Source organism: Trachypithecus francoisi, unplaced genomic scaffold, assembly GCF_009764315.1.
Source record: "Trachypithecus francoisi isolate TF-2019V2 unplaced genomic scaffold, Tfra_2.0 Lachesis_group12, whole genome shotgun sequence".
Lineage (NCBI taxonomy): Eukaryota > Metazoa > Chordata > Mammalia > Primates > Cercopithecidae > Trachypithecus > Trachypithecus francoisi.
The window spans coordinates 48,631,300-48,645,232 of record NW_022681457.1 but is presented as its reverse complement, the minus strand read 5'-3'; positions in this window follow the sequence as shown (position 1 = coordinate 48,645,232).

The following is a 13,933-nucleotide window of genomic DNA, read 5'->3' as shown; positions in this document are numbered from 1 at the left end:
TATTTTTAAATTGGTATGATTAATATCTGTTATGTTTTTGTACTTTCACTGAATTTGTATGTATCTATAAAGGATACTACTATGTTATATTTTTAAACTGCATAAATGGTATCGTATAGATAAATCCTTTTGCGTTTACAGGTCTAACACTTTTATTTGTATATTTGATGACTTTTATTCTTTGTGGATTGATTCCTTTTGCTTTGTACATTGATTCCTTTTTGCTTTTTTTTTTTTTTTCCTCTTTCAGAGCTTGTGCCATGACAGAAAAGCTTCTTGCTATGCCAGGGAGTGAGTTTTATCTAGTCTACCATTTCATTGAGGGTACAGAATTTCATGGGTTTTAAACTTGTGTGTGTGTGTGTGTGAGGTTATGAAGTTGGGGGACAGGGTGTGCTCACACTTAACTGACTTCTGCTTGCACCAAGGGGCCATGGTCTTATCACAAGTTACCATGTATTTTTAAACATTATAAAGGCCGGGCGCGGTGGCTCACACCTGTAAGCACTTTGGGAGGCTGAGGTGGGTGGATAACTTGAGGTCAGGAGTTCGAGACCAGCCTGGCCAACATGGTGAAACCCTGTCTCTAATAAAAATACAAAAATTAGCCGGGTGTGGTGGTGGGTGCCTGTAATCCCAGCTACTCAGGAGGCTGAGGCAGGAGAATCACTTGAACCCAGGAAGCAGAGGTTGCAGTAAGCCGAGATCATGCCATTGCATTCCAGCCTGGGCAACAAGAGCTTAACTCCATCTTAATAATAATAATTAATGAAAATTGACAAATGAAAATTGTATATACTGTATTGTATACAACCTGATTTGTAATATGTATACATCTTGGAATGGCTAAATTGAGTGACTTAACATATGCATTACCTCACATACTTATTTTTATGGTGAGAACACTTAAAGTCAGTTATTAGTGATTGTGAAGAATACAACATGTTGTTAACTATAGTCACTATGTTGTACAATAGATCTCTTGAACTTACTCCTCCTATGTAACTGAAATTGTATATCCTTTGACCGATGTCATCTAGCTCCCTCACTCTCTCCCAGCACTTGCTAACCACCATTCCACTCTTTGCTTCCATTGAGTTCAACTTTTTTAGATTCCACATTTAAGTGAGATCATGCAGTATTTATCTTTCTGTGCCTGGCTTATTTCACTTAGCATAATGTCTTTAAGATTCATCGGTGTTGTCACAAATGACAGGATTTCCTTCTTTTTAGAGGCCGAATAGTTTTCCATTGTATACATATATCACATTTAAAAAATCCATTTGTCCCCACATGGATTTAAACATTCAAGCACCATCCTCATCCAATCCTTTCCCCACTCCAGACGGGGTCATATTGTGTGTTCAAGACCCTGGTGTCCAGTTTGTTTTTTTATTTCTGCCACCTGAATTTTTCCCTGTCTTTTTTTTTGTAAGCTCAAGTATGCATTATTATTAATTTATTTTGCTGCTCTTTACCCAGCATTTCTAAGTATTTGTAGTAGAAGAGTTTTCATGTTATCTAGTCTGTGTTGGTTAAGGATTGGTTGTGTTCAGCTCAAGTAACAGAAACCTAGCTGTAGTGACTTACCCAAATACTGATTTATTTTCTCACCCTCTAAGAAGTTCAGAGATAGGCAGTCCTCTGTGTTTTTGTTTTTCTATTCTTATCAGGTAGCTTTCATCCTCATGTCTCAAGATGGCTCCTGTAATTCTAGGCATTAAATATGTTTTTAAGGCAGAAAAAGGATGAAAAGTAAAGGCGAAGGTACATGTCAACTGAGTCTGCTTCTTACTCCTTAAAACAAGAAAAGAGCTTTTTCATAAACCCCATGCAGTAAACTTTGGTTTACATCTCATTAGCTAGAATTGGGTCATTTAGTTCTCCATAAATGCATTAGAGACTGATTAAGGAAATGTGCCCTGTTAAAAAATAAAGTATTTTAATTTTTTATATCTTTAAAAAAATCCATATCAAAAATACATATATATATCTATATGTATCGATACATATAAATTCAGTTGAAAGTACACAATCATAATATAAATTAGTATTTTATTTTTAAATCTTTATTTTTTAGACAGCACTTATTGTCATCCTGAACAAAATGGGGTTTCTGTTAGCAAGACAGAAAGAGAATAGTTACAGGGTAAGCAACTATCAATGTTTGCCATGCTGCTGTAAGGCAAGAATTGAAAGTCTCCCATGCTCACTGAAACTTCCTTTCAGTTTTTAGATTGATAAACGGGGCCACTTACATAATTTGCAGGGACCAATGCAAAACAGAAGTATGGAGCCCTTTGTTCAAGAGCAAAAGGAAAGTGCTGTTAAAAGGTATTAAAATAAAACTTTTTCCTTTATTTTGTGATTCTCTTTTGACTTGTCATATTATTTTTTATTTGCTGTTTAATGTCATTCTAAACAAAGAAAAGATTATAATTTATTAGAATGAATTTTACCATAAATCTTCATGTTGTACAAGAACAGTTTTATTTTATTTTATTTTATTTTATTTTGTTTTATTTTTTGAGATGGAGTCTCACTCTGTTGCCCAGGCTGGAGTGCAGTGGCACAATCTCGGTTCACTGCAACCTCTGCCTCCCGAGTTCAAGTGATTCTCCTGCCTCAGCCTCCCAAGTAACTGGGATTACAGGTGCTTGCTACCACGCCCAGCTAATTTTTGTATTTTTGGTAGAGACGGGTTTTCGCCATGTTGGCCAGGGTGGTCTCGAACTCTGTGATCTGCCTGCCTCGGCTTCCCAAAGTGCTTTGATTACAGGCATGAGCCACTGTGCCCAGCCCTACAATGCCAGTTTTATTTTTTTTATTTTTTTTTATTTTTTATTATACTTTAAGTTCTAGGGTACATGTGCATAACGTTTATATCATGTATAACTCCCCAAAGCAATCCCTCCCTCCTCCCCCCTCCCCATGATAGGCCCCAGTGTGTGATGTTCCCCTTCCTGAGTCCAAGTGATCTCATTGTTCAGTTCCCACCTATGAGTGAGAACATGCGGTGTTTGGTTTTCTCTTCGTGTGATAGTTTGCTAAGAATGATGGTTTCCAGCTGCATCCATGTCCCTACAAAGGACGCAAACTCATCCTTTTTGATGGCTGCATAGTATTCCATGGTGTATATGTGCCACATTTTCTTAATCCAGTCTGTCACAGATGGACATTTGGGTTGATTCCAAGTCTTTGCTATTGTGAATAGTGCCGCAATAAACATACGTGTGCATGTGTCTTTGTAGTAGAGTAATTTATAATCCTTGGGTATATACCCAGTAGTGGGATGGCTGGGTCATATGGTACATCTAGTTCTAGATCCTTGAGGAATCGCCATACTGTTTTCCATAATGGTTGAACTAGTTTACAATCCCACCAACAGTGTAAAAGTGTTCCTATTTCTCCACATCCTCTCCAACATCTATTGTTTCCTGACTTCTTAATGATTGCCATTCTAACTGGTGTGAGATGGTATCTCATTGTGGTTTTGATTTGCATTTCTCTGATGGCGAGTGATGACGAGCATTTTTTCATGTGTCTGTTGGCCAATGCCAGTTTTAAAACAAATATAAGAACATTTCTCAGCATCACTAATTATCAGGGAAATGCAAATCAAAACCACAATGCAATACCACCTTACTCCTGCAAGAATGGCCATAATTAAAAAAAAAAAAAGTAGATGTTGGCATGGATGTGGTGAAAAGGGAACACTTTTACACTGCTGGTGGGAATGCAAACTAGTACAGCCACTATGGAAAACAGTGTGGAGATTCCTTAAAGAACTAAAAGTAGGTCTACCATTTGATCCAGCAATCCCACTACTGGGTATCTACCCAGAGGAAAAAAGGTGATTATACGAAAAAGATACTTGCAGATGCATGTTTATAGCAGCACAATTCGCACTTTCAAAAATGTGTAACCAGCTCAAATGCCCATCAATCAACAAGTGGATAAAGAAAATGTAGTATATATACCATGGAATACTACTCAGCCATAAAAAGGAAGGAAATAATGGCATTCATAGCAACCTGGATGGAATTAGAGACTGTTATTCTGAGTGAAGTAACTCAGGAATGGAAAACCAAGCATGGTATGTCCTCACTTGTAAGTGGGAGCTAATCTATGAAGACATAAAGGCATAAAAATGTTTCAGTGGACTTCGGGGACTTGGGGGGAAAGGGTTGGTGTGGGGGTGGGGCATAAAAGACTACACACTGGGTACAGTGTACATTGCTCGGGTAACAGGTGCACCAAAATCTCAGAAATCACCATTATAGAACTTATTCATGCAGCCAAACCCCACCTATTACCCCAAAACCTATTGAAATAAAAAAAAAGATTAAAAAAAACAGCGTTTAAAATGTGTGTATCATCATTGAAATTGTATTTCATAGTGCATGCATGCATATATATTTTGTTCTTACTAAAAGAGTGGAAACGCGGCACGAAACTAACTCAAGTTTTAAAATTTTTATTTCTTGATATGTGCATATTCCACCAATACTCTACCTTCAGCATGCTGATGATGAGTAAGGAAGGACAGAAAGGAGGAGAAACTATGGGTTGCCTTTTCCTTCTGTCATTTGTTCAGCATAAGTGGTTGGCACTTTTAAAAAACCATTTACTTTGTACTCTCATTGGTCTTCTGGAATTCACAACTCATAGATGTACTGAAAACACTATATACGAATGGGGCCTCACAGAACAGCAGCAGACGTGTGTCTGTAAGTGCTGATGTATAAAGATTTCCAAGATACTATATTAACAAAAAAGTGTATGGAACAGTGTGTGGGTGATTTAGTGTAAATAAAAAGGAATATGTGTTCTATGTATATGTAAGTACTTTGTATATGCATAACTTGTTAAATAAACATAATTTTAAGAAACTACATATAGTAGTTCCTTTGGGGAGAAGATATGAGGTAAGGAGTGGAGCTTTCACATTTTATTTTGTATCTTTCTGTACTTCTTGGATTTTCAACATGTATATGTATGTGTATATACACACACGTATAACATTTCTTTCATGTTTTAATTTTTGGATTTCAGAGTAAAACCTTTATTGATTTAATAAACATGATGGATACTCATTAAACTATTCAAATAGCATAGAAAGTAACAAAGAAGAAAGCAGCCAGCAATCCAAGTACCATTATCCAGAAATAGCCAGTGATATCTGTTTATGTGTGTAAATACAATGAAAATTGAGTGAGAGAGAGACATACACAGAGGAAGAAGAAAAATAGAAAGTTATAAAAGGTATTAAATTCAATTAATTTAAATTTAGCAGAAATAAAAGACAAGTAAAAAATGAATAAACCTCATGTTATTTCTTTCCCACAGAGGTATTAGATCCTACAAGACCCCTCTTGGAGTCATTTTATGTGAGGTTTTCTTCCTTTTTCTTTTTTCTAAACCACCTGTTTTAATCTTGGACATCATCTATTAACTTACCGTGTTAAAGATGAGGTAATTAGAACTTATTTTTTTCCTTCATCTTGCCTTTGTCTCTCTACCAACTTACATGGCTTTTATTATTTTTACTTTCAGTTAAGCAGTGAGTCGCCACTAATGTCCAGTGTTACTGGAGTATATAGGAAAACAAGCATTCTCAAACACTATTTGAGGAAGTGCACATCGATAAAGATATTTTGAAGGGTAATTTGGCATATTAATTAAAATTTAAATTTGACCAAGCAATTCTACTTATAGGAATCTATCTAAAGCATATTTGTACAAAGATAAGTATACAAGCCTTTTGTGCAACACTGTTTTTAATACCAAAGAGTTGGAAATGTTAGTAAGAAAATGGTTTTACAAAGTATGGTGCATTCACAACATGAAATGCTATGGAAAAGTTAAAAGAATTATGGAGACAAATCTGTACTGAAATGGAAAAAATTCTAAATTATATTGTTAAGAGAAAAAGAAAGTCATACAGTATACCTATGGTGTGATTCCATTTTATTATGAAATGATATAAATATATATCCACACATTCACACTGATACAGAATTGTACATATAGAGAAAGACTGGGGAGAGGAAAAGGACTGGGAAGGTAAAGAGGAAAGTTCATATTTAATCCCGTATACTGAAAATCTGCCTTTGTGTTTTACAACAGGAATGTATACATTGTATAAAAGGCAGAGAAAAGGAGAAAAACAAAACAGTCTCTTCTCCTCCCAATATGTGTAAGGAATCTAATTAATTTTATGTAGTATTTCATGTTTAACGATTGATATAATGGGTAAATCTCTTTCCATTTCGGATGAAAAACAAAGCAAAACAAAACAACCGAGCCTTTGACACAATCTGCCTGCCTTGCCATAGATGTTAGCCAACAAACCAAAACTCCTCACCTCAGAATGACACAATTTCTTTCCTATTACACTTAAGATCCTGGAATCATTTAGTTCACCACAGTCTTTAATCCTGAATAAAAGTGCTAGGCTACTGGCAATGCTATTCTCTTTCAAAGAGCTTCTTGCCCATTACGCCCATGTTTTTACTTTGAGGACTGAATATTCATTCCACTTGAAAATAAAGCTTGACTATAATTTTATTTTATGCTTTAGTTACTGATATTACCTTGTGACTTGAGATGAAGACTAAAAGGAAAAGTAAAATAACAGGTTGGCCCACGTTGTTAGAATTTAGGTTAATATGACTCATACTAGCAATTAGCTTCTTGTCCTGAAAGGTAAATATCTGTTTATTTACTGATGCTTTGAGGTATGGGAGTAAGGAGACAACGTCACCAAATTATGTGGTGTAAGTTTAAGCTCTTAAGTTACCAAGGAAAAACTTAAAAGGATCCACTTGCCATTACTTACCAATCTGATCATCTAACAAACACCTACTATGAGCAACTTCTGTGCTAAATTCCATGAAGGACAGCAATATAAGTTATAATCTTTTTTGTTAAATGATGAGCATATGTGAGATAACATGGAAAGTTGAATCTAAGAAAGTCTGGCGTGGGAAGTATTCAAGTGGTCATGGTAGGGTTAAAGATATCCAGAAGTCTTCTAAGAAGCACAAAACATGATTCCTGTACTCAGAGACATGCAGTCTTATTCACATGCAAAGAGAACCTACACTGGCTATTGCCAAGTATCAAGTGAGGTGAATGTCATCATAAGTCACAGAATGGATACATTATTTGAGTAGTCAGATAAACCTCACAGTATGAGTCATAAGGCATCTAATAATGTCTAGAAAGCAACTGAAAATATGTGACTAAAGCTTGGGAGAGGACACTGGGTTAAAGATAGAGGCTTTGGAGTCATTTGCATAGCTGTGATAAATAAGATTTCAAATAGAAGATACATAGAATGAAAAGTGAAGGAAGATTAAAACCTGAAGAAGGCAGCAAGACACTGTAAAAATAAAGACAGTTACAGAACTGACATGTTCACAACTATTAAGCAAAACAAGAGTTAACTAAGTGGACTGCATTCAAAAAGTTTAAGCAACATTTTCAACTTTTGCTTGGAATATTGCTGATCCTTGTTTTGTTTTTCAGAGTCAAGGAAACTTATTTTAAACTAGTTATGGCCATTAATAATTGAGTAAGGTATACTACTGTAAACAAAATTTGGAGCATGTTCATTTTTCTCCACCTGGTTCCTCTAAAATTTGGAGACTACCTGTAAGTATTCTTAATTTATGGCAATATAGTTGTTTGCATCAGTGCAATAAGAATCCATTTTTCTTTGTCAACAGGACACAATTGGATAAACTGGTTATTTTACCAAGGCTTTGGCTGAAATGGTGTGTTTCCCTTTAAGGAATCAAGCTTGACATGCAGAGTCAATAATAAAAGCCCCTTGAAGAACTGGCCTCATACCTTGTCTATGCAGTCCCTGCACAGGGTTCCTAACCTGTGGTCAATAAAGAATGTCACTTTCTAACAGGTCTGGAAGCTCCGAGTTTATCTTGGGACCTCACAAAGAGAGGGTCACCCAACTCACAGGTATTTGAGGACATAAATCCATGTCTGGGCTCGGCTTTAAAGGTCTTATCTAAGATTCCTTGTGGAACAGAGTTTTATCAAAGCCAAACCAAAAGACCTACGTAGAAATAACCATTCTTACTGCACTTCATGCAAATAATCAAGCCAAGTATCAGACTAAGGTTTATTCGCAATTAGTTTTTACCAAAAATGAGAACTGGAGAGAAAAATTTTGCTCCAAAGCTTATCATACATTTGTCATTAAATCCTAGTCTCAATTGTTTTTAAGATTTTTGCACACATTTTAAACTAATCCTTCTTATTCCTGTGAATAAAGTAGTAATCTTCTGCAGCTTGGAAGAAATAAAAAGGGATGGGTAATGTAAAAATCTGAATCAATATACTAGTTTTGGGCAATTATACTGCAAATTCTGCCAGGTCATGAAAGTAAATAGTACCCATAACCTGGAGGTTTCTGTGTTTGGGAAAAATAAAACCAAAGCTTCACAGACCGCCAAAGGGAAATTCTATCTCTTGGCAAGTAAAATTTTACGTGGAAATTATCTACTACACCACACTTGTGGGAACTGCTATACTCACTCTACTATTTGCAATAGGGTTATACATGGTAGCACCATCTAACTGAAATATTGAAGAGAGTTTCCATTGCTGTTGTATTTTGCTTAATTATTATCCTTATAGCAGGAATAATAGCTACTGACAAAAAGGAAGCATAAAAGTTTTACTATCACTGAATTTGCTAGGATTTTTTATTGGGTTTAGTGATGATTAACACCTCTAGTAAAGTAGGGAAAAATCTACAGTTACTTAAAGATCAAATCAAAATTATTGACAGGCTCAGGGAAAACGCCAGCTTCAGCCCTGGATGGCTACAATTCCTCTTTAATAAATTCCCATCTTCTTTGTGGAATTGGTTAACCTCTTTATTAAGCCCTGTCTTGCTTATATGTCTTGTTTTGATATTTGGACCCTGTGTACTCAATACTATAACTCAAATTGTTTCTTCTCACCTAGAAGCAATCAAACTCCAAATGGTGCTGCAAACTGAACCTCACATGGACAGGCCATTCTTCTGAGGACCCTTAGATCCACCCCAGGAGGAGCCCTAGCTGCTCTTCCCCATTCGATGCCCCTTTTCAGCAAGTAGCCAGAAGAAGTCATTGGTCCAAACCCCCTAACAGCAATTACTGTGACCTCTCCCCGGTGGGGGGGAATGTTGTAGAAGTTATTAAGAAATTATTTTAGGCAAATAGAGAGGAAAAGGGGTCCTTGGGAAGTTTTCATTTTTTAAAGTATCTCTGGAAATGTTTCTTGTAAAGCCCCTGTTCTTAGAGCAAGGCCGGCAACCTTTGATATGCAAATGCAGGCTATTAGAAACTAGGTCCACCCAAACATGGTAATTCCTGTGGCCTTCTTGCCCTTGCCCCACTTGTTCCTGGCAACATGGCTGCCCCCATATATCCCCACTTGTGTAGAACATCATGGTGCCATACATTTGCATATTAAAAGCCTAGGATGAGAGGACCAGCTTTTTCGTGGGCTACGTGAATGACATGCCTAGTCAAACCAATCTCCTGAGCCTTATGCAAATCAGACACCAGCTCCTCCAGCCTCTGCATATATACCTGGCTGGTGTCCATTATACTTGGGGTTTCCTCTCTTGGCTTTGGAGCCCCCCCACCCTTGGTCTCTGTACAGGGGAGATTCTTTCTTCTCCCTTCTCCCTTCTTCCTGGCCTATTAAACTCTCCACTCCTTAAAACCAAAAAACAAAACAAAACAAAACAAAAAAAAACTATACTACAAGGCTACAGCAACCAAAACAGCATGGTACTGGTACCAAAACAGAGATATAGACCAATGGAACAGAACAGAGCCCTCAGAAATAATACCACACATCTACAGCCATCTGATCTTTGACAAACCTGACAAAAACAAGAAGTGGGGAAAGGATTCCCTATTTAATAAATAGTGCTGGGAAAATTGGCTAGCCATAAGTAGAAAGCTGAAACTGGATCCTTTCCTTACTCCTTATATGAAAATTAATTCAAGATGGATTAGAGACTTAAATGTTAGACCTAAAACCATAAAAACCCTAGAAGAAAACCTAGGCAATACCATTCAGGACATAGGCATGGGCAAGGACTTCATGTCTAAAACACAAAAAGCAATGGCAGCAAAAGCCAAAATTGACAAATGGGATCTAATTAAACTAAAGAGCTTCTGCACAGCAAAAGAAACTACCATCAGAGTGAACAGGCAACCTACAGAATGGGAGAAAATGTTTGCAATCTATTCATCTGACAAAGGGCTAATATCCAGAACCTATAAAGAACTCAATCAAATTTACAAGAAAAAAACAACCCCATCAAAAAGTGGGCAAAGGATATGAATAGACACTTCTCAAAAGAAGACATTCATATAGCTAACAGACACATGAAAAAATGCTCATCATCACTCACCATCAGAGAAATGCAAATCAAAATCACGATGAGATACCATCTCACACCAGTTAGAATGGCAATCATTAAAAAAGCAGGAAACAACAGGTGCTGGAGAGGATGTGGAGAAATAGGAACACTTCTACACTGTTGGTGGGACTGTAAACTAGTTCAACCATTGTGGAAAACAATGTGGCAATTCCTCAAGGATCTAGAACTAGAAATACCATTTGACCCAGCCATCCCATTACTGGGGATATACCCAAAGGATTATAAGTCATGCTGCTATAAAGACACATGCACACGTATGTTTATTGCGGCACTATTCACAATAGCAAAGACTTGGAATCAACCCAAATGTCCATCAGTGACAGACTGGATTAAGAAAATGTGGCACATATACACCATTGAATACTATACAGCCATAAAAAAGGATGAGTTCGTGTCCTTTGTAGGGACATGGATGCAGCTGGAAACCATCATTCTCAGCAAACTATCACAAGAACAGAAAATCAAATACCGCGTGTTCTCACTCATAGGTGGGAATTGAACAATGGGATCACTTGGACACATGAAGGGGAGCATCACACACTGGGTCCTATTGTGGGGAAGGGGTAGGGAGGAAGGATAGGAGATATGCCTAATGTAAATGATGAGTTAATGGGTGCAGCACACCAACATGGCACATGTATATATATGTAACAAACCTGCACATTGTGCACATGTACCCTAGAACTTAAAGTATAAAAAAAAATTCAATTTAAAGAAAAAATTGAACATCTATACATTTAAAATAAAGTCATTAAAATGAAAACTTAATGGACTAACTAACAGCATATTAGATACTGATGAAGGGAGATTAGTAAATGCAAGATAGTTCTGAGGAAATTATATAGAAGACAGTGTGGAGAAATAGGGAATGAAAAATAGAGATTAAGAAACATGAGGATAGAATGAGAAACTTCAATACATTATCTAACAAGATTTTCAGAAAGTGAGATAAGAAAGGAGAGAGAGAGAGTGAGAGAGAGACAAGTTTGATGAGATAATGGTTGATAATTTCCCCAAACTGATGAAAGACTGTCTCAAGTCAAAGAATCTTAAGCAGAATAAATAAAAAGAAGTACATCCGAGGCACATTGAAATTGTGAAAGCAGTGAATTGTAGTGTTGTAATGATGAAGATAAAATTTAGAAAGAAATCAGATATAAAAGATAGATTATCTACAAAGAAATAATTAGGTCAGCAATAGAGCAATAATAGATTTCTCAAGAATAATACTAAGAGCCAGAAGTTAAGGAAATAGTATCCTCATAGAGCTAAGCAAAAACTAATAAACTTATAAACCTACAATTTGATGCCCACTAAACTATCAATTAAGAGTACCAAATTACGGCACTTTTCAGACTGAAAAAATTTACCTCTTACAGACTGACTGACATTGAAAACTAAAATAGTTCAGCCAATATTCTACATTGCTTAAAGATATATTTATATTTATTATATCTGTAGTCATGTAAATTATATACTATTGATACAGAAATGATACCTGTAATTAATAAAAGTATAAAAACAAGCATGGGAATGATAAACACTTAATTCAAAATAATGATTATTTATGAGAGGAAGAGAAAGGAATTGACACTTCTTTTGTATCTTTTAAGCTAGTATACATGGGCATTTATTATATTATTTTTAGACTGTTTTGTCTGCTTGAAATATATTTTTAAAAGGAGCGAGTTTTTAAAAAGTAATGATCTATAATGTAAAACATTGCACAAGACAATAAGAACAGGAAATTTCACAGATTTGGACACTAAAAGGGCTCTGAGAAATACTCCAGAGAAATTTCTTCCCAGGTAAGGGAGAATGAAAACAGAACCTTTTCAACCTTCTTACATTTGCTCATATCGTTTCTCCTTCTCTCCTGTTACAATAAAAGAGATGTCTTTCTGTCCATCAAAGAACAGTCCTTTCCTTCTATGTTCTGGATCCTATGTCTCCCACCTTCTTAAAACACATATATTTATCCCTTTTCCCTTTTATATTTTCATTTTCTCCCTTTCTACAGAATTTTTACTGGCATTTCAGGCATTTCAGTCTCTCCTTTTCTTTCTTTCTTTTTCTTTCTTCTTTCTTTCTTTCTTTCTTTCTTTCTTCTTTTTTCTTCTTTCTTCTTTTTTCTTTCTCTTTCTTTCTTTCTTTCTTTCTTCTTCTTTCTTTCTTTCTTCTTTCTTTCTTTCTTCTTTCTTTCTTTCTTTCTTTTTCTTCTTTCTTTCTTTCTTCTTTTTTCTTTCTTTCTTCTTTCTTTCTTTCTTTTTTTTTTTTTTTTTTTTTTTTTGAGACTGAGTCTCGCTCTGTCGCCCAGGCTGGAGTGCAGTGGTGCGATCTCGGCTCACTGCAAGCTCTACCTCCTGGGTTCACGCTGTTCTCCTGCCTCAGCCTCCTGGATAGCTGGAACTATAGGCATCCGCCACCATGCCCAGCTAATTTTTTGTGTTTTTAGTAGAGACAGCGTTTCACCGTGTTAGCCAGGATGGTCTCAGTCTTCTGACCTCATGATCCGCCTGCCTTGGTCTCCCAAAGTGCTGGGATTACAGGCGTGAGCCACTGTGCCCGGCCAGTCTCTCCTATTTTTAAACTTCTCCTCCCCCAAATTGTCACAAACACAAATACTGCTTTTACTTACTATCACAACCCTATTTCAGCCATTTTCTTGTTTATCTCCTTCCCACATCAGTGAAACATCTTGAAAAAATTGTCTCCAATTATTGTCTCAATATCTGGACCTCCCATTTACCCTTGAAACACTCCAATGTAGTTTCTGCTCCTATCCTACCACTCCATAGAAATTACTCTCTTTAAGATACCAGTGATTACCATCTTGACCTTTTACCTTCACTTGATATTCTGTACCACTTGCTTCTCAATCATCCTCATAATAAACGCAGTATTTGTTGAATATTTGCCATATTCCAGGTGCTGTGTTAATGCGTTAACTTTGTATGCATTATTTCTTTCTTGAAACCTCTCTTTCTTTGGTTTCCATGACAACACTTCTTTGATTTTCCTTCTACCTTTCAATAGATCGTCTGGTTTCTTTGCTCATCCCCATCTTTCTGGCCTTTAATTGATGAAGTTCCTCAAGATACATTTCATAACTCTTCTCACTCTAAAACAGAAAATTGTCTCCATTTATATGTATCTATTTATACACAGATGACTTCCAGTTTTCATTTCATCTATTAACATTTCTCCATGTACATCTTTAAAAGATAAGAACTCTTTTGTGGCCGGGCGCGGTGGCTCAAGCCTGTAATCCCAGCACTTTGGGAGGCCGAGACGGGCGGATCACGAGGTCAGGAGATCGAGACCATCCTGGCTAACACAGTGAAACCCCGTCTCTACTAAAATAATACAAAAATCTAGCCGGGCGAGGTGGCGGGCGCCTGTAGTCCCAGCTACTCGGGAGGCTGAGGCAGGAGAATGGCGTAAACCCGGGAGGCGCAG